The 22,569-nt window shown below is 41.1% G+C and overlaps 1 protein-coding gene across 9 annotated transcripts in view; it reads left to right on the top strand.

Moving 5' to 3' along the window:
- The window catches only part of KIAA1551 (KIAA1551 ortholog), a 31,559-nt gene continuing 21,937 nt past the window's right edge, over positions 12,948-22,569 (top strand). For 5 of the 9 annotated variants that reach the window (XR_001918096.1, XM_018048336.1, XM_018048338.1 and 2 more), the window contains exons 1-2: positions 12,964-13,040; positions 14,297-14,386. The gene's annotated coding sequence lies outside the window, so the exon portion shown is untranslated. Of the gene's footprint in view, positions 13,041-14,296; positions 14,387-21,878; positions 22,017-22,569 lie in introns of all 9 variants that reach the window. The other 4 variants (XM_018048335.1, XM_018048332.1, XM_018048337.1 and 1 more) reach the window with 2 other exon arrangements.

Genomic DNA, 22,569 nt, shown 5'->3' with positions numbered 1-22,569 from the left:
ATGACACAATCTGGTTCAATCCCATCCCTTCCTTACTAACAATGCTCATTTGAAAATGCAAATAGTTAAATTTTTAGAATCTTTCAACCACTGTTTCTAAGGTAGTAAGCAAATAAATTGTCTTATTCATATCCCAAGTTCCCCAGAATAACCACTGAAGTTCTGAAGTGTCTTTTATGAAGGACTTCCCTGGTTGTCCAGTGGTTAAAACTCCCCATTTATACTGCAGAGGCATGAGTTCGATCTCTGATTAGGAAACTGAGATCCCAGATGCATGTGGTACAACCGAAAAGAAAGAAAGTGTCCTTGGTAATATCCTACCAGAGCTTCCAATATTGAATACTTGTTGCCCCCCAAATTTTGATGCCATTTTCAAATGACAAGAGCAAACAAGAATAAGTGGGCCAGGAAGGTGTCTTGGAGCTATGAGCCCAGTTCATCTGTGAGAACCTGAAATAGTGAAAACAAATCAGGAGGCTGGCACCACAGATAATGAAAAGAATAAAGTTTTAGGTGATGCTTCGATACAGACAGCAAGATCAGGAGCAGGGCTCCTTGCAACATGAGGGGACGTGAAAAGGGGTCTCAGGCATGTTCTTGTCTCCTTGTTGTGCCCGGGGTCTGAGTAGCAAGAGGTCCAGTCCTCACTGGAACTGAAGTGCCACAATATTAGAAAATGGGCCGGAACACTGTTTGCATAAAACTTTATTGAAGAATGCTGGGTATGAGCAAGGATGGCATTTTAGCAAGAGGGGCCCATTGAAATTTAGCCAGTTTGAGAAACAGATGGCCAAAGATGGGTCCTTGAGAAAGAAATGATTCTTAACTATTGGTAGCCACTGTTTGGTCAAGAGGAATTGAGGGGTGGTGATAGGTAAGGGTTATGGTCATGTGCAAGTAGGGGTAAGGAGGAACCACTGTGGGGACAATGACATGAGAAGGCCACTTATGTCTTTCAATCTCTCACAACCTTCAGTATCACCTTGGATATCACCACTGAGAAGGAACAGACCTGACAGAACGGGGTTAAAGTAAGGTCTTTAAAAACAAGTTGAATTTATCCTCCTTAATCATGAATCTTGAAAGAACAGTAACTTCCAATAGTGAATTGATTAGCAGCATCAGTCTCCAAGACTCAAAGCTTTTAGCACCTGAATTGCTGGGCTATTTTCTTTTTTGATTGCTGAATCCTGTGGCTACCTTCTCACTTTTTGTTCTTTGTTTTCCAAATTAACCTTGAATTTTGTTTTCCAGTTGGTATTTCAACTCACCAGATCTTTTTGACTATTCAAATACACACAACAATGAGATCACTTTACCTAGATTGAGATGTTAACACCCATTGTCAATCATAGCAAAAGAATGACTTTCTTGGCACTACTGAAAACTGTTCTAGCCTTTAAAGGAAGTAATCTGGCAATATCTGTTATGTTGAAATTACAGTTCATCCTAGCAATTCTCTTCCTGGGAATTCTTCAAATACTTGTGGATTGTTCACAAGTGGCAAAGTTGGAAACAAAGCAAGTTTCATTAGAATAATAATGAATTTTAGGTAATTATTAAAAATGGCTTAGAGCTATTACTATAACCTGGAGGGATTGCTATGGCTTATTGCATAAAGCAAGAATCAGAAAAGAGTGAACCATATTGTATTTAATAAAATGGTGAGTAGTATCTCTGTATATGTACATTAATATATGGTTAAATGAGCATGGATAAAAGTACTGATGTACATATGGATTAGGGGGAATTAGTGGTTTGTATTAGTGGTTTATACTTACACCAATACCACACTTCTTGGTTATCATATAGTATGTCTTTAAATCAGGTTGTGAAAGTCCTTTTAAACAGTTCTTCAGGACTGTTTTCATTGTTCTTGGTCCTTTGCATTTCCAGGCTCAGGTCTCCAATTACTCCCCTTCTTGTCAAATCCAAAGAATATTTTCCAGTTTATTCTTACTTGATCTTTCAGAGGACTGAAAGGTTTTTTTTTTTTTCTTGCTTACATGAACTGCTCTCTTTCTCTGCCTCTCGGAGTATTCTTCTAGTTTTCCTTCTGTTTTTCTGGCTATTCCCATTTCCCTTCAGGGTGTATCTTCCTCCCTTTCTATTAAACACTAGAATTTTTCAAGACTTGGTCTGGACACTTTCCTCATTACACACTTTACATAAATTAATACTGTTTCATAACCAGAACTTTATCAACTTATAAGTGAGAGAAATTTATTTTTTCTCTGTAATAGTCCTTTCTTGGTGGCTGGCTTAGTGATAAAGAATCCACCTGCCAACGCAGGAGATGCCAGTTTGTCCCTGGAAATGGAAAAGGCAACCCATTCCAGTATTCTTGCTTGGAAAATCCCATGGACAGAGGAGCCTGGTGGGTTACAGTCCGTGGAGTTGCAAAGGAGTTGGATACAACTGAGCAACTAAACAATAGTAATAGTGTAGCTGGTCCCCCCAGCTGGTGGAAAGCTCTTCTTTACAGGACTAGTTTACTTCTTCTTTCCAGTACCTAGTTTACTTCTATTTTGTTCCTTAAACATTCCCTTGGGCAGAGGTTATAACATTGAGTCCACTATATTGACTTTTCTGTTGCTGACACAACAAATCACCACAAACTGAGCTGCTTGACTAACACCTACTTATTACCTCACAGTTTCATTTCCAAGCTTATTCAGGTTGTTGACATAATTTATTTGTTGACATAATTTATTTCCTTCTCATGCTTTGCACATGGCCCCTCCAATTCTAGGCCAGCAACAGTTGAGCCCTCCTCATGCTTTCATTCTCACATACTCCCTGTGATGGAGAAGGAAATGGCAACCCACTCCAGCATTCTTGCCTGGAAAACCCCATGGACAGAGGAGCCTGGAAGACTACAGTCCATGGCGTCACAAGAGTTGGACATGACTTAGCGACTAAACCACCCACCACCACAACCTGTGCCACCTCTCTCTGGCTTCCTCTCTTATCCTCATTGTTTGGGTTTTAAGGTTCAAATGATTATGCTGGCTGCTTCACCTAGATCCAGATAACTCAAGCTAATCTGCCTATTTGAAGGTCAGCTCATTAGTAATTTTAGTTATATCTGCAAAGTCCTTTTTCTTTGCAAGCAATAATTGCCGCGGCCAGCACAAGCAAGAGTCGCACCTGCACAGGGAGAGAACGGAGCTTCCCCGCTAAGAAAAATAAGAGAGAGACAAAAGATGGGGTTGAGAGGATCAGACCAAAATGGCTGATGCCTTTCTTTATTGTGTTGCAGTATATATAGGATAAAGTACGTGACTTCTGACATTTACAAGATTGTTTTTAATCTCCAGATACAATCACCAGACCCTTACCATTGTGTACAGATCACAATAAGATAATCTATCTTCTAACAATAAGATAATCTATCTTCTATGAAATGTTGCAAGAACTAGACGTCCTGGAGCCTTAAGGGCTATAAAAATTCTTCAGGGGGGCGGGACAGGGAGCTTAGGAACATGCCTAGGGCTCTGCATAACTTGCCGAGCAGCTCCCAAGACTTAACCCTTCACGGGCAGTCCCCCGCAAATAATAACCAATCAGACTTAAATTGAAGCAAGTAGGGAAAACCAGTAGATCATTCAGTTCAGTTCAGTTCAGTCTCTCAGTCGTGTCCAACTCTTTGCAAACCCAAGAACCACAGCACGCCAGGCCTCCCTGTCCATCACCAACTCCCAGAGTACACCCAAACTCATGTTAATTGAGTCAGTGATACCATCCAACCATCTCATGCTCAGTCATCCCCTTCTCCTCCTGCCCTCAATCTTTCCCAGCATCAGAGTCTTTTCCAATGAGTCAGCTCTTCGCATCAGGTGGCCAAAGTATCGGAGTTTCAGCTTCAACAACAGTCCTTCCAATGACCACCCAGGACCGATTTCCCTAAGGATGGACTGGTTAGATGTCCTTGCAGTCTAAGGGATTCTCAAGAGTCTTTTCCAACACCACAGTTCAAAAGCATCAATTTCTGCACTCAGCTTTCTTTATAGTCCAACTCTCACATCCATAAATGTCTACTGGAAAAGCCATCACCTTGACTAGACAGACCTTTGTAAACGAAGTAAAGTCTCTGCTTTTTAATATGCTGTCTAGGTTGGTCATACTTTCCTTCGAAGGAGTAAGCATCTTTAATTTCATGGCTGCAATCACTATTTGCAGTGATTTTGGAGACCCCCAAAATAAAGTCAGCCACTGTTTCCCCATCTATTTGCCATAAAGTGATAGGGCCAAACTCCATGATCTTAGTTCTAATGTTGAACTTTAAGCCTACTTTTTCACTCTCCTTTCACTTTTATCAAGAGGCTCTTTAGTTCTTCATCACTTTCTGCCATAAGGGTGGTATCATCTGCATATCTGAGGTTACTGATATTTCTCCCAGCAATCTTGATTCCAGCTTGTGCTTCATCTAGCCCAGCATTTCTCATGATGTACTCTGCATATTATTTAAATAAGGAGGGTGACAATATACAGCCTTGACGTATTCCTTCTCCTATTTGGAACCAGTCTGTTGTTCCATGTCCAGTTATAACTATTGCTTCCTGACCTGCATACAGATTGCTCAAGAGGCAGGTCAGGTGGTCTAGTATTCCCATCTCTTTCAAAATTTTCCAGTTTATTGTGATCCACGGTCAATGGCTCTGGCATAGTCAATAAAGCAAAAATTGATGTTTTTCTGCAATTCTCTTGCTTTTTTGATGATCGGATGTTGGCAGTTTGATCTCTGGTTCTTCTGCCTTTTCTAAAACCAGCTTGAACATCTGGAAGTTCACGGTTCACATATTGCTGAAGCCTGGCTTGGAGAATTTTGAGCAACACTTTACTAGAGTGTGAGATGAGTACAATTGTGCAGTAATTTGAGCATTCTTTGGCATTGCCTTTCTTTGGGATTGGAATGAAAACTGACCATTTCCAGTCCTGTGGTCACTCCTGAGTTTTCCAAACTTGCTGACATATTGAGTGCAGCACTTCACAGCATCATCTTTTAGGATCTGAAATAGCTCAACTGGAATTCTATCACCTCCACTAGCTTTGTTCGTAGTGATGATTCCTAAGGCCCACTTCACTTCACATTCCAGGTTGTCTGGCTCTAGGTGAGTGATCACACCATCATGATTATCTCGCTCATGAAGATCTTTTTTGTACAGTTTTTCTGTGTATTCTTGCCACCTCTTCTTAATATCTTCTGCTTCTGTTACGTCCGTACGATTTCTGTGCTTTACTGTCCATCTTTGTATGAAATGTTCCCTTGGTATCTCTAATTTTCTTGAAGAGATCTCTAGTCTTTCCCATTCTATTGTTTTCCTCTATTTCTTTACACTGATCGCTGAGGAAGGCTTTCTTATCTTTCCTTGCTATTCTTTGGAACTCGGCATTCAAATGGGTATATCATTCCTTTTCTCCTTTGCTTTTCGCTTCTCTTCATTTCACAGCTGTTTGCAAGGCCTCCCCAGACAGCCATTTTGCTTTTTTGCATTTCTTTTTCTTGAGGATGGTCTAGATCCCTGTCTCCTGTACAGTGTCACAAACCTCCGTCCACAGTTCATCAGGCACTCTGTCTATCAGATCTAGTCCCTTAAATCTATTTCCCACTTCCACTGTATAATCATCAGGCAATTGATTTAGGTCATACCTGAATGGTCTAATGGTTTTCCCCACTTTCTTCAATTTAAGTCTGAATTGGAAATAAGGTGTTCAGGATCTGAGCCACAGTCAGCTCCCAGTCTTGTTTTTGCTGACTGTATAGAGCTTCTCCATCTTTGGCTGCAAAGAATATAATCAATCTGATTGCAGTGTTGACCGTCTGGTGATGTCCATGTTTAGAGTCTTTTGTGTTGTTGGAAGAGGGTGTTTGCAATGACTAGTGCATTCTCTTGGCAAAACTTTATCAGCCTTTGCCCTGCTTCATTCTGTATTCCAAGGCCAAATTTGCCTGTTACTCCAAGTGTTTCTTGACTTCCTACTTTTGCATTCCAATCCTGTATAATGAAGGGACATCTTTTTTGGGTGATAGTTCTAAAAGGTCTTGTAGGTCTTCATAGAACCGTTCAACGTCAGTTTCTTCAGCATTACTGATTGGGGCATAGACTTAGGTTACTGTGATATTGAATGGTTTGCCTTGGAAATGAACAGAGTTCATTCTCTCATTTTTGAGATTGCATCCAAGTACTGCATTTCAGACTCTTTTGTTGACCATGATGGCTACTCCATTTCTTCTAAGGGATTCTTGCCCACAGTAGTATATGTAATGGACATCTGAGTTAAATTCCCCTTTCCAGTCCATCTTAGTTAGCTGATTCCTAGAATGTCGATGTTCACTCTTGCCATCTCCTGTTTGACATCTTCCAATTTGCCTTGATTCATGGAACTGACATTCCAGGTTCCTATGCAATATTGCTCTTTATAGCATTGGACCTTGCCTCTATCACCAGTCACATCACAACTGGGTGTTGTTTTGCTTTGACTCCATCCCTTCATTCTTTCTGGAGTTATTTCTCCACTGATCTCCAATACCATATTGGGCACTTACAGACCTGGCTGCGTGGTGCAGGAGCAGTGGCTGTCAGGTGCAGGAGTCAACAAGAGGAGATATCCCACATCCCATGTGAGGAGCGGTGTCTGTGAGGAGCTATCCCACGTCCAAGGTAAGGAGCAGTGGCTGTACTTTGCTGGAGCAGCCATGAAGAGATACCCCACATCCAACGTAAGAGAAACCCAAGTAAGATGATAGGTGCTGAGAGAGGTCATCAGAGTGCAGACAGACTGAAACTACAATCAGAGACAACTAGCCAATCTGATCGCATGGACCACAGCCTTGTCTAACTCAATGAAACTAAGCCAGGCCATGTGGCACCACCCAAGACTGACGGACAGGTCATGGTGGAGAGGTCTGACAGAATGTGGTCCACTGGAAAAGGGAATGGCAAACCACTTTAGTATTTTTGCCTTGAGAACCCCATGAACAGTATGAAAAGACCATTCAGGTATAACCTAAATCAAATCCCTTTGATTATACAGTAGAAGTGACAAATAGATTTAAGGGATTAGATCTCTTAGATCGAGTGCCTGAAGAACTATGGAAGGAGGTTCATGACATTGTACAAGAGGCAGGGATCAAGACCAGCCCCAAGGAAAAGAAATGCAGAAAGGCAAAATGGTTGTCTGAGGAGACCTTACAAATAGCTGTGAATAGAAGAGAAGCAAAGGGCAAAAGATAAAAGGAAAGACATACCCATTTTAATGCAGAGTTCCAAAGAATAGCAAGGAGAGATAAGAAAGCCTTCCTCAGTGATCAATGCAAAAAAAATAGAGGAAAAAAACACAATGGGAAAGACTAGAGACATTTTCAAGAAAATTAGAGGTACCAAAGGAACATTTCATGCAAAAATGGGCACAATAAGGAACAAAAATGGTATGGACCTAACAGAAGCAGAAGAGATTAAGCAGAGGTGGCAAGAATACACAGAAGAACTGTACAAAAAAGATCATCACGATCCAGATAATCACAATGGTGTGATCAATCATCTAGAGCCAGACATCTTGGAATGTGAAGTCAAGTGGGCCTTAGAAAGCATCACTATGAACAAAGCAAGTGAAGGTGATGGAATTCCAGTTAAGCTATTTCAAATTATAAAAGATGATGCTGTGAAAGTGCTGCACTCAATATGCCAGCCAACTTGGAAAACTCAGGAATGGCCACAGGACTGGAAAAGGTCAGTTTTCATTCCAATCCCAAAGAAAGGCAATGCCAAAGAATGCTCAAATTACCTCACAATTGTACTTATCTCACATGCTAGTAAAGTAATGCTCAAAATTCTCCAAGCCAGGCTTCAAGAATACGTGAACTGTGACCTTCCTGATGTTCAAGCTGGTTTTAGAAAAGGCAGAAGAACCAGAGATCAAATTGCAACATCCGTTGGGTCATTGAAAAAGCAAGAGAGTTCCAGAAAAACATCTATTTCATGCCAATCCTTGGACTGTATGGATCACAACAAACTCTGGAAAATTCTTAAAAATATAGGAATTCCTGACCACCTGACCTGCCTCCTGAGAAACCTGTATGCAGGTCAGGAAGCAATAGTTAGAACTGGACATGGAACAACAGACTGGTTCCAAATTGGGAAAGGAGTACGTCAAGGCTGTATATTGTCATCCTGCTTATTTAACTTATATGCAGAGTACATCATGAGAGATGCTGGGCTGCATGAAGCACAAGCTGGAATCAAGATTGCTGGGAGAAATATCAATAACCTCAGATATGCAGATGACACCACCCTTATGGCAGAAAGTGAAGAAGAACTAAAGAGCCTCTTGATGAAAGTGAAAGAGGAGAGTGAAAAAGTTGGCTTAAAAGTCAACATTCAGAAAACTAAGATCATGGCATCCGGTCCCATCACTTCATGGGAAATAGATGGGGAAATAGTAGAAACAGTGACATACTTTATTATTTGGGGCTTCAAAATCACTGCAGATGGTGACTGCAGCCATGAAATTAAAAGATGCTTGCTCCTTCGAGGAAAAGTTATGACCAACCTAGATAGCATGTTAAAAAGCAGAGACGTTACTTTGCCAACAAAGGTCCATCTAGTCAATGCTGTAGTTTTTCCAGTAGTCATGTATGGATTTGAGAGTTGGAGTATAAAGAAAGCTGAGTGCCAAAGAATTGATGCTTTTGAACTGTGGTATTGAAGACTCTTGAAAGTTTCTTGGACTGCAAGGAGATTCAACCAGTCCATCCCAAAGGAAATCAGGCCTGAACATTCATTGGAAGGACTGATCCTGAAGCTCCAATACTTTGGCCACCTGATGCAAAGAACTGTCTCATTGGAAAAGACCCTGATGCTGGCAAAGATTGAAGGCAGGAGGAGAAGGGGACAACAGAGGATGAGGTTGTTGGATGGCATCACTGACTCAATGGGCATGAATCTGAGTAAACTCCGGGAGTTGGCGATGGATAGGGAGGTCTGGCGTGCTGCAGTCTATGGGGTTGCAAAGAGTCAGACACAATTGAGCGACTGAACTGAACTAAATAATTACCATGTAGTAACACCAGGAGGTGAAAATCACATGGTGCAAACTTATGCCTACCACATCCATGTATAGAATTTAGGAATACCATGAATTTGGATGGCAAACAATTAACTTTATTTTCACTAAACATTTTATTGAAAGATACCATTTCCTTCAAATGTAATGTTGGCAACAAAGCCACAGAAATATAGTACTATTAATGTTTTTTCACCATAAAAATCACAGGTATCCTTATGTTATTAGAGTTAATGCAGATAATCTTGAAATGGCATTTTATGTCCATCACTTTCAAAATCACAGTTGTTATTAGATCTGCTACTAGATCTTATTTGTTTTGTTAATACAGAAACATTATCATATCACACATTTGTTTTTTAAAATATTTTGTTAAGTTTTTATACTCAATTAATTTCTTTTGTAATCATATATATTTTATTTTAAGCATTCCAAAACATTATTCTATGAAGGGGTCTATAGGCTCCACCAAACTGCCAGAAAAATTCATGGCACAAGAAAGGAAAAGAATTTTTGCCTTCAGGAACAGTTTTCCTTTCTGAGGTTGAAATTAGGTTACTGTCATTTCTACATTCCAGTATAAACAAATCAGAGAGAGGAATTTCAGGGTTAAGACATTCCTTCACACAGAAGTTGCATACAACATTTTTTGCTCATTTGTCATTGTGAGATCTGAAATGTGGCAATATTTAGCTGCAAGGGAGGCTTGGGGGATGTATTCTCCAGGAAGGTGACCTTGTACCTAAATACTACTAACAAGGAGAAACAGAATATTGGAGACAACCAGGGCTTCCCTGGTGGGTGTAAAGAATCTGCCTGTAATGCAGGAGATCTGGGTTTGATCCCTGGGTGGGAAGATCCCTTGGAGGAGGGCATGGCAACCCACTCCAGTATTCTTGCCTGGAGAATCCCCATGGACAGAGAAGCCTGGTGGGCTACAGTCTGTTTGGTCACAAAGAGTCAGACAAAACTCAGCGACTAAGCACAAGAAAAGAAAATCAACGACCTCATTTATCTCTTAAATGAATAATAGGCATCTTTATTTATTTTTTACAAATTTCTTACTATGGACTTGCTAATGATGTCATGCACTTTTCCAAAACATGTTTTTTAAGTTAAGGCATTAACAAGCCTTGAGTCTAAGTATTATGCTCTTGAAAGACTGAGATAACATCTATAGCAAAGTAATTTGACTTGAGAGACTTTCTTTTGAATATTGTAAAACACAGGGAGAGCATCTGTAATTTATGACAGCAGACACAGCACAGAACAATCTGATCTTTTGAGGGCTCTTTCCCCAGCCTGACCAGATAACAAAGTTACTCATTTGGCATACTGAGTTATAAATGTCTTAAAGAGAAGGCAACTTATAGTCCAGCCCCTGATTAAACAACTTTCAGGTCCTGGAGATTGTGTCCTCCCCGTGCAAGTCTCCTTGCTGGTGACCCTTCAGGGCTGTTGTATTGACAAACGTCAGTTGTACTTTAGAAGTGGTGGAAAGACTACACTTTGGAAAATCAGACAGGCTTTCATTGTCTAAAGGAGACAGGAGAAAGTCAGCACAAACACAGGCAAGGATACACAGCACGGAGATCAGCAACTCCATCTCAAATAGAGTTGTAGCTTCCGGGGCACTACATCTTGCTGGACTAATATCTTCCTTAGGCTTCCTTCCTTAGGCACTATAGGGGGCTTCCCTTGCAGCTCAGTTGGTAGAGAATCTCCCTGCAATGCAGGAGACGTGGGTTCAATTCCTGGTCAGGAAGATCCCCTGGAGAAGAAAATGGCAACCCACTCCAGTTTTCTTTCTTGGAGAATCCCATGGACAGAGGAGGCTGGCAGGCTACAGTCTATGGGGTTGCAAGAGTTGGACACAACTCAGCGATAACAGAGAGACAGACTATAGGAGTGGGATCTGTGTCAGACTTTCCTGCAACAAAACATCTTGTTTCTTGGGTTCATTTCTGTTTGCTGACTTGTGTGGCTTAGGTTCTAGAAAAACCCTTATGTGACCCTAGTATACCACCCCATATTCCAAGAACTGCTTTTAGCCATGTATTTGTTGATGTAAGTATCCCAACGATCCTGAGGTAAATATTAATGTTATTCTCAATTTACAGATGAGAAATCTGAGCAGAGACAGGTTAACTAATTTCCCCAAAGCTGTATGTCTAGTGAGTGGCAGGGTCATGAGGGCAAAGGAATACCCTTTCCTGTATATTGCAAGAACTAAGCACCTCTGCCCTTTCTCATTCTTATTCACTCAGATTGGATTACTTGTTTACTTTGTTGACTTTAAAAATGAAAGTTATTTTCCCAGCTAAAAATGGGTTTATTCTAGAATAGCAGGGGACTTGTAACACAAAGAACAAACCTGACACCGTATTGGATCTGTTCCTTTAGCTCTAACCTTTTGCTGGTGCTCAGTCATGCTGGTTCTGCAGCTTTGTCCAAAAGAATGTTGCCTGTAGCCTGAAATGTACATGATAGTCTTGTTCTCAAGGCTCTGCCTTCCAGGCTTGACCTTTAAATATGTGACAGTTTTTGTTTGCTGTTTGGTTACTGTTACCCTTTTATGACCCCATAGACCATACATAGCCCACCAGGCTGTCTGTCCATGGGATTTACCAGGCAAAAGATATTGGAGTGGGTTACCATTTCCTTCTCCAGTGGATCTTCCTGACCCAGGGATCAAATCTGGTTCTCCTGCATTGGTAGGCAGAGTCTTTACCACTAAGCCACCAGGGAAGCCCAATTTTCTTTTATGCAGAGATAAAAAATTGCAGAACAGAGAATAACAATTGTCTTGTTTTATGTTTACAGGACCATCATAACCAGACCTATGTGGATAGCTGCAGGAGCAGAGGGTTATCACATCACCTTGGGGGTATGACCTGCACCAAGAAGGTCACACCTTCATACCTGCAACAGCCAACCACACTCCCTCCCCCTTTAGTATAAAAGAAGCCTGAATTCTAATTCAGGTTTAAGATGTTTCTTCGGGACAGTGGTCTGCCATCTTTTCTGTCTGCTGGTTTTCTGAATAAAGTCACTATTCTTTGTTCCAACAACCGGCCCCTCGATTTATTGGCAAGTCATGCAGCAGGCAGTGTCAGTTTGCATTTGGTAACTAAACTGCAATTTGGGTCAAGCAAACTATAGCAAAAGCCAGAGTCCAACAAACAAAGCAAAGTTACTTTTGCTTTGTTCTTTTGCAGTTCTTTTGAAGGAAATATCATTGGGGAAAAGTGAGGGTGACAATTTCTCATTGGCTGAGTTGTGGGGTAGTCTATTTCTTTTAGGAGCCGCAATGTATGGATTGGTCAGAAAGTTTGTTGGACAGCTTATATCTTTTCCTGTTGGGCCCTGTAATTGACAATTCTTTCTGTAATTTACTGAGAGTGGTACCGAACTGTATGACAGCTCCCCCTTCTGGCCTCTCAACTCTATTTTGGTGAGGTTTCCCTTTACTGTGTTAATTTTCACAACTTTGATCTATAGAAACCTTCAGGCAAAAAGAGTCTATTTCCTTTCAGAAAGTTTCTCTGTGTTAAAGGATGTTCCCCTTTGTTAGAAATACACATTTTCAGCCCGGAGTTAGACTTACTGCATGGGTAATTTTGTAGGTGGTGCTTTTCAGTCCCTTTTTAACAACCTTCAAAAGATTCTGATGCAAGTTAAAGACAGCCACTGTTGGAGAAGTTTTCTTCTTCAGATACATGAGCTGGCTGTGCAAGCTTGGGAGATAACTGGAGGGCCGGGCTCCCCGGACTCTACTTCATCCGAGCGGCACTAGGACCCCGGTACCAGATACCGGGTCTCGCTACTGCCGTTGCGCCGGGGCGGGGTTGGCTTTCCGGGAGTGGGCCTCCCCCTCGACCCGCCCCTAGAGGCGGACCCGAGTTGACTTAAACTCCGGGGCCGAGAGGCGCTGCGTTTTCCCGGCTCGCCCAGGTTGGGTTCAGCTCCGGTAGGTAAGTGGGGACCTGGTTCCCGCCGGCACTCGCACGTTTCCTCGGGTTCTCGGCGCGGCGGGGTGGGGCACCGGCAGCCCAAGTGCCCGCAGGCGGGGGCTGGGTGTGCGGCGGCGATCGCTTTTGTTCTGTGGTGGGGACTCAGCGGCAGCTCCGGGGGCTCGGGTCTCGGGCCAGCGGTGAGGGCTGGCCCGTCGGGCTCGGCTTGGTGCCCGCCCACCGCGCGGGGAGGGCCGGGAACCGGGGCGGATGTCGACCCCTAATCGGAGGGCGGCGCCTCGCCGGGTGTTCTCTGTAGAACGCCTTTCCTCACCATAGAGGTCGCGGGTGGCGACTGCGAGGACGCATTTTGTTAAACTGCAAGGCCATTGGTTAGACTGATGGATGTGAGAGTGGCTTGTTTTTAATGATTTCCTGTCGCTCGCTTGAAAAAAAAAATCTTTGTTTTGAATTATTTTTCCAGTGTTCCCTTCTTCCCTACCCCCATTAGGCCGAACCTCCCAAAACAAAATTGCTCAGCTTGCGTCTCCAAGTGGCCCGCAAACACGTTTGTGCTGGAGTCGCTTTCCGTTCCTCAGCAGTAGTTAGTCCCTCGAGGCATTTTTAAATGCACAAATGCGTACGGATTTTAGATGTTCTCGAGGGATACGAATTTCCTAAGCAGATGTCCTTTGGGAACAGCAAGTTTTCAGAGAATGGTTCAGTGAAAACCATTTATTTGTAATATTTTAATGCCTGCCTTCAAAATAAAAAGAAGAGTAGGTGAAGGGGATGAGCTGGGGTGCATTTAAATAGACGGGTCGCGGAGGTTGTTCGGGGATTTTTCTGATTGATGCGTTAACTCTAAATCAGATGAGTTCTAATCGGTGTTAACATGAAAGAGTTACCGTTTTATTTTTTCCTGTGCAGTTGGATTCTCATTTACTAATTCGATAAAGAATTGTTAAGTTGAAAGTGTTCAGAGTGATAGAAGGAGTGGATCAGGAGGCGTGCACTTGAATTATCACTGAAAAAGTAAATGGTAATTTACAGCAGACCCAGTTCTATTTGTTACTTTGCCTTCTTAAGAATTCAGTAAGCTTAGTTTGCTTTTGATCCAGCCTTAACACAGTTTGAGGGGCAGTGTCATATCAAGTAAGCAAATTAGTATGTATCTTTATTATAAGTTTAATGTGAATTTTATATAAATAAAAATACAATTATAAATTTTATATTGAGTTTATTGTCAATTATAAAATGTTTACTGCTGTCCCTAGGACCAAAGAAGTAAACACTGTGTGGAGTGGTACTGACAAGTTTGGAGGGAAATGGTAACATACAGTAATAAAGGAGTAATATATTTAAAGGTAAGTGAGTCAGCTTTAAGTAGTCTCCTCTAATTTATCTGTTGTGGAACAGAATGATTAAGCTGAACCAGTATTGGTTCAGTATTAAACTACAATGGCTCATACAGTAAAGAATCTACTTGCAATGCAGGAGACCTGGGTTCTATCCCTGGCTTGGAAAGATCCTCTGGAGAAGGGAATGGCTACCCACTCCAGTATTCTTGCCTGGAGAATTCTGTGAACAGAAGAGCCTGGCAGGCTACAGTACCTGGGGTCACAAATAGTTGGACAGCACTGAGCGGCTGACACCACCACCAGCTTACAAAGGATTTGATGACAAAGTTTGAGGAGAAATAATACAGTTGACATAGCAAGGAATTCATTTATTCATCTTTACTAGAAAAGGAATAGATGATGGTCTAAATTACTGAGGGAGAGGTCTACTTAACATTATTCTCTACATGGTCTGTTTCTTATTTTATTATTCAAATTTATTACTTGTGGCACATGGGATAAGGCAGCACAGAGCAGAATTCTGAGAGAACCGATCCCTAAAATAGGGACCTGTACAGCCAAAGTGATCATTTCTGGGGTGTCCATTCTGTAAACTCCCAAGTAGTATTAGGAAACTTGCTGTAATGATTTGAGACCATGGTCCCTGCAGTCACACTGCTGAGCATCAGATCTTGGCTCTTCCACTTACCATCTATGCAGCCTTGGGAGAATTACTAAACTTCTCTGTACCAGTTTCCTCATCGTTTGTAAAATAGAGATAACAATAGTATCAACCTCATGGGATTGTTACGGTAAGTTAATGAGTTTTGTAGATAAAACACACTTGGAACAGCTCCTGGTAAATGGTAAGTACTTAATAAATTTTAGCTGTTGTCATGTTAGAGGAAATATATTTTATGGCCTGTCTTAAATAGATAGTTCACTCATTTAAACTCTAAATCAGTTTATCAGCTTTGTGTTGATTAAACCCTTCCCTGTAGATCCTGTAAGTTCTATTTTTGTAAGGAAGTATCAGACACAACTCTAGTTTTTACCTGCAGGCATGTTAGAAGTCAGTAATGCTTCTACAAAATTTTCCAGCCAGGGCAGATTTGTCCAAAAGCATTATGTTCCCTGTTCTGGATATACAGGACCCTTCTTCCCTGATAGCTCAGTTGGTAAAGAATCTGCTTGCAATGCAGGAGATCCTGGTTCAATTCCTTGGTCAGGAAGATCCACTGGAGAAGGGATAGGGTACCCACTCCAGTATTCTTGGGCTTCCCTTGTGGCTCAGCTGTAAAGAATCCGCCTGCAATGTGGGAGACCTGGGTTTGATCCCTGGGTTGAGAAGATCCTCTGAAGAAGGGAAAGGCTACCCACTCCAGTACTCTGGCCTGGCGAATTCATTCCATGGACTGTATAGTCCATAGGGTTGCAAAGAGTTGGACAGGACTGAGTGACTTTCGCTTTCATTTTTGGAGAAGGAAATGGCAACCCACTCTAGTATTCTTGCCTGGAGAATTCCATGGTCAGAGGAGCCCAGCAGGCTACAGTCCATGGACTTGCAAGAATTGGACACCACTTAGCGACCAAACCACCACCACTTCCCATTTAGATTAGCAATGTTTTAGATGTGATAAAGTGCAAATGTTAAGTGCAAGTGATCCTACCTAATGTTTAAAAAGGATTTAGAGAGGTGAATTTCAGGAATTGCTTTTCATTTTAAATTAGTCATCTCTGCACCGCCACCCTTAGCCCCACAAAGGCATATTCTGTGTGAAACAGGCTCAGAAAACATTCAATTTGAGACTTTTATGTAGTTCCTCCATTGTGTATGACTCTGTGACCCATGCTCTGCAGCATGCCAAGCTTCCTTTTCACTCACTATCTCCTGGAGTTTGCTCAAATTCATGTCCACTGAGTCCAGTGATGCCATCCCAACTATCTCATCCTTTCGTGCCCCCTTAACCAGACAGTTTACCAACCCAATCTATTGAAATGCAAATTAAAATGTGCTTTGTAATAAACCTTGTAAAGAAGTATCTTATGGACCTTTGAAGAATTCTAAGTGCTTTGTTGTTGAGAGACAGCTCTGTGGTATGTCCATCCTTGATATCATAAGAGTGCTTATAAACTGAAGGGCAGTGTTAGAGGCTAGCCTGTTGTAAATGTCTCAAGTGAAACAAATATGTAATGATTGCAGAGATTTTGTGACAATCACCAAGATTCTCTTGAGGTGTATTAAATTGCAGGGCTTCACTTGTAAATGAAAACTGTGTCCAGTACTTTGTCCACCTGATGTGAAGAACTGACTCATTGGAAAAGACGCTGATGCGGGAAAATTGAAGGCAGGAGATGGTTGGATGGCATCACCAACTCGATGAACATGAGTTTGAGCAAGCTCTGGGAGTTGGTGATGGACAGGGAAGCCTGATGTGCTGCATTCCATGGGGTCTCCCAGAGTCAGACACAACTGAGCAACGGAACTGAAATCACTTGTAAATAAAATCTTGTGGTTAAAATCGCAGAGTATTATAAGAAATTATTACATTTTCCAGTTAGATTTTAAAAAACAGTCATAAGCAAGTTTTTAGTTTTTAAGCTCCCAAAGAGAATTTATTGGGTCATATAACTTAAAGAGTTCCATGTGGCTTGACTTTCAGGTTTGACTGGATCCAACATTTGAATCTGAAAGTTTTAAAGACTTGAAACACTGTCTTTGAGATCTGCTCTCTGCTTTGGCATTGACTTCATTCTCAGGCACACATCCCTTCATTGGATAGCCCTAACATCTCCATGTGTATGATCAGTCAGCTTCAACTTGCACAGAACATGCCTTTGGTCTGTGTGCTCTGCCAAAAGCCTGTACTTCATTGTGTCATGTGCCCATGTCTGTGCTAATAACTGGGAAAAAAATTTTTTAAGCTACAGTTTAGAGATACAATTCATATGTCATTCATGCAATTCAGTTTATCCATTTACCATGTACAGTGGTTTTGCATATACTCAGTACTATGTAACTAATACCATAGTCACTTTTGGAACATTTTCTTGACCCCGGAAAGAATCTCTGTACTCATTAACGGACACTCTCCATTCTACCCATCTGCAGGCAACCATTTAATTAATCTAGTTTGTCTCTAGATTACTGTATTCTGAACATTTCTTATAGATGAAGTCATAATATGTGGTCTCTTAGGACCCTGAACACCTTGCATGAGGTTTTCAAGATGCGTTCATATTGAAGCATATGTCTTTCCTTCCTTTCCATTGCAAAGTAGTAATTCCATTGTATGAATATACCTCATTTTGTTTCCCTTTCATCAGTTCACACACATTTGGATCATTTATGCTTTTTGGATTCTCTGAATGATGTTGCTGTGAGCATTTGTGTACAAGTGTTTGTATGGACATGCATTTTCAGTTCTCTTAGGTATATACCTGGGAGTGGAACTGATCTGTCTTATCATTTGGTAACTATATTTGGCCTTTTGAGAAATTGCCAGATTTTTTTGGCCATACCTTGTGGTATGCAGGATCAGGGATCAAACCTGTGCCCTCTGCAGTAGAAACACAAAGTCTTAATCACTGGACTGCCAGGAAAGTCCCTGCCAGACTATTTTTGATGAACCATGTACATTCTCAATAGCAACATATAGGAATTTTAGTTTGTCCACATGCTTACCACACTTGTCTTTTTGGTTACAACTATTATAGTGAGCATTAAGTGGTATCCTGTGATTTTATTGCTTTACCATGGTAGTTGACAACCCACTCCAGTATTCTTGCCTGGAGAGTCCTGTGGACAGAGGAGCCTGGTGGGCTGCTGTCCATTGGGTCACACAGAGTTGGACATAGCTGAAGTGACTGCATGCATTGGAGAAGGAAATGGCAACCCACTCCAGTTTTCTTGCCTGGGAGTTCCATGGACAGAGGAGCTACAATCCATAGACTACAGTCCATGAGGGTTGCAAAGAGTTGGACACAACTGAGCGACTAACACTGTCACCATTTCTTTGTATATTCTGGATTCTAGTTTCTTGCTAGTGATCATGTAGGTGAGGATTTGTTCTTGGTTTCTGTTCCATTGATTAGTGTCTATCCTAATTCAGTCCCACATGGCTTTTTTTTTACTGTAGTTTTGTAGTTTTAAGTTTAAAAATTGGGAGGTGTGAGTCCTTCAATATATTATACTCTTTTTCAAAATGAATTTTAAGATCGGATTCTCAATTTCTGCAAAGAAGTCATCTGGAACTTCGGTAAGGGTTGTCCTGAATCAGTAGATCAATTTGAGAAGTACTGCCTGCCACCTTGAGAGTGTCTGAATGTGGCATACTTTTCCACTCATTCATTTAGGTCTTTAGTTTCCTTTGAAGTTATATAATTTATGTATAATAATTTCTGTAAAATTTCCACATTTGTTCAGTTTATTCCAAAGTGTTTCATTCTTTTGCTGTTAACTGTAAATACATTTGATTTTTGTATATTGAGCTTGTACTAGGCAACCTAGTCAAAGTAGTTCTGTTAGTTTTTTTAGTGGATTCCTTATAATTTTCGATATACAAGATGATGCCATATGCAAGTAAAGGTAGTTTACTAGGTAGAGGGAAAACATTCAGGCTTTAAAGCTGTGGCTTTTTTAGATGTCTTATTAAATTGATGAAGTTCCCCTTTGTTCTAGTTGTAGTGTTTTTATGTGAAAGGATGTTGGATTTTAGGATGCATTTAATTTCAGTCATGTTAGATGCTTTTTATACCTCCATTTCAGATGGTCATGTGGTTTGTGTCCTTTATTGTATTGATGTGTTACAGGATATTGGCTCTACATTAAAAAAAAGAAAAGTCAGTCTTGTATTTCTGGGATAAGTCCCATTTCATTATGGCATATCATTTTTATATGCTGTTATCTTTGTTTTGCTAGCATTTTGTTGAAGATTTTTCCATCTATATTCATAATAAATTGGTCTGTAGTTTTACTGTTTGTTTTTTCCCCCTTTTCTGCTTTTGGTATCCTTAGTTTTCTTTTACATTAAGTCGCCATCCCTTGACCTTTTCTCATGACCCCCCACCATTTTACAGTGGACCAGATGTAGGGCTAAAGTTTAATGATCACCAGTTGTTTTTCTCTCAGGCATATGGAACAGAAGTTAATTACTACCCTTTCCTGGATCTAAGAGCTGATAATTTATCAGACCAAGGACACATTCCTCTGAGAGCCAGGAATTTGAGACAAAGGATATAGTTTTAGGTTAAGGAGTGGGATGATTGTTGAAACAGGCTGAGGTCTCAGAGTTCCTATACTAACTCCCTAATGGTTTCTACCTCAGTATTTTATAGGATGATGGAAATCTCCAGTGGGTCACTGCTTCATTAGGTCCCTAAAGAGTCACTGCCACAAATTCTATCAGGTTTTACTGTTTCCTTCTATACAATCATGTTATTTGGCAAAGTGCTGTGGCTCAGGTGCATGGGACTGTTCACTTTATATCACATTCTTTCTCATGCAGCAGAATTTGAATGGCTCCCCCATGCTTGCTGGAGAAGGAAGACAGTACTGATCAGGGGATTGGGGGTGCATAGAAGTCATTGATTTACCCTAGACTGTTACCATTATCTTCAACATAGCTGCAGGCCAAATGAAAATCTTAATTATAAGGACACTTGGAAACTCAGCAGCTGCTGATTCGGGGAGTGGATGTCCTTGGAGCTGTGTCCTTGGAGCTGTGTCCTTGGGCAAAGGCCTGAAAACCTCATCCTATTAGTCATGATTTCTCATGGTTTTCTGATTAAGGGGAAGCAGAACTCTCTTGTATAAATTTTCTAGAATGTAGTTTTGGCTCTGAATTTAACTGTTTGCTGGATCTGTCATCCTTTACTTGACCCTGCTGAAGATAAGGTAGATTATGTCCTGTGTGTCTCTCCTGGTACTTGGGGGTCTCTTTGCATCATTAATGTCAACCTCTGGTTTTATAAAATCTGGATCTTAACCCCATGACAACAAAATGCCTCCATTGCAGTTCTTAGAATCCTGTCAACAACCTGGGACTACCAAAGCAATCACTATAATGTGCCTGTAATGGCAGGAATAACTAACAGTAAAAGATTATATCAGTTGTCCCTTTAGAGGCATTTCATCATAACTTTATGGGAGCTGAATGGTGAACCTCAGTGGCCTCTGGGACATATTGGGAGCCTGGTTATGGCCTGATCATCATCTTGCTGGGACTTACTGTCTAGTCACCCTTACTCAGTGTTAACTAAGTGGAAATATACTTAAATAAGAGGTTGAGTGCCAGAGAATTTGCTTTTGAACTGTGGTGTTGGCGAATATTCTTGAGAGTCCGTTGGACTGTAAGATCAAACCTAAAGGAACTCCTAAAGGAAATAACCCTGAATATTCATTGGAAGGGCTGATACCAAAGCTGAAGCTCCAGTACTTTGGCCAACTGATGTGAAGAGCTGACTCATTAGAAGAGACCCTGATGTTGCGAAAGACTGAAAGCAGAGAGGACAAGGGGACAATAGAGGATGAGATGGTTGGAGGGTATCACCGACTCAGTGGACATGAATTTGAGCAAACTCTAGGAGATGGTGAAGGACAGGGAAGCCTGGCATGCTGCAGTCCTTGGGGTCGCAAAGAGTCAGACACCACTGAGTGACTGAAGAGGGCATCTGATTGAGTTGACCTGTGCTTCTGAATCCCGTTTGGAACTGGATACCTGAAAGACTGGAGAGCAGAGATGGACGTGAACAGCTTCACCTTGGTGCTCTGGTGACATTTCTTTTGTAGGGCCTCACAGGAAAGCTTTGTTTAATCTCAGGCCACTGATACTTTGACAAGACACCCCACAGGTCCCCCTGGTACAGACATTGATAAGCAGCTTCCTGAAAAATGGTACAAGGTGATTCTCTCTGCCTCCCTTGATTCAGTTGCACCAAAGACTTAACAGCCTCCTTCCCTTTGGGGTATAGCTGCAGGCTATGAAATGACTGCAGTTTAGAATTCTCAGCAGTCTGTTTTCTCATCCGCCTCTGTATTGCCTTATGGGCCTAAGGACACTGATGTTGGTTTTGCTATTTGTGTTAGAAAAAACCACTTCATAAGAATCCATTCAGTCTTAATCTGCTTTCTTTCTGCAGTAGTGTAGAAAGCCAGCCTAAAAGCCAGGACAGTGGGACTTCCAGCCCTGCCAGCCCTGGCCCTTCTGCTTAGGACTGCTTGGCTTCATGCGTTTGTTGTAACCATTAAATGTGACAGTGCATTCAAAGCATTCAGTACAGTTGACATAAATTTCAAAGGTTAGCTCTTACTAATTATAGAGTTGTATTATAAAATGTAAAATTTAGGATAGTCTATTCTTGAAAGCCTAATTCAAGGACAGGGACAGAAAAAGCCAGACCTGAAATAGCTTGAGTAAATCTTGATGCTTTAGAATTCCTCAGAAGTGGGTTTTATATTTGCTGGTATTTGTGGTTTCGTTGAGTTTTTTTAAAGTATCTATACCTTTTTCCATTGCAGATCAGTTTTTAAATGAAAAATACTAGTTTTCCTCAATTTAACCACATCAGGGGACTCTCCAAAGAAACAGAAGCAGAATGAAAGCCATAAGGGAAAGGTCCAATTTAAAATACCAGAACAGATACAAGTGTTTTTGAGGTATGAGAAGAGTATCATATTTTTTTAAGAAATTGTATATTTTTTGAGGTATTGGAATGCTGACAGATGAAATCATGCAATGTTTATGGTTGACACAGATGTGAAGGGAGGGGTGGAGACTTTCCCATCTATAACTTTAAATAGGGACTTCTCTAACTTGGTCTTCAGCAGTTATTATTTATTCATTTGACAAACATTTATCAAAGCTTGCTAGACAACTACTATAGATATGTATCCTTTTAAAAATATTTCTTGGCCACGCAGCACTGCATGTGGGATCCTAGTTCCCTGACCAAAGATCAACCTGTGACCTCTGCCATGGAATCATGGAGTCTTAACAAGTGAAGCCCGGGGAAGCCCTTATATATGCATCTTTTAGGTTACCCTGAAACAGCCTTTTCAAAAACCCATCTCTCTGATTTTAATAGCTTTATCTTTCACTATGATAATGTTCCAGTTTCTTTGATAAATTAATGGTTACCCTTGCATGTAAAATGATTATTCATGTGGCCTAATTTGTCCTCTCATGTTCTGTTTCTACTATTTTGTATAA

Source organism: Capra hircus, chromosome 5 (genome assembly GCF_001704415.2).
Source record: "Capra hircus breed San Clemente chromosome 5, ASM170441v1, whole genome shotgun sequence".
Lineage (NCBI taxonomy): Eukaryota > Metazoa > Chordata > Mammalia > Artiodactyla > Bovidae > Capra > Capra hircus.
Note: the sequence above shows the minus strand (reverse complement) of the source record. Positions and strands in the feature narration are given on the sequence as shown.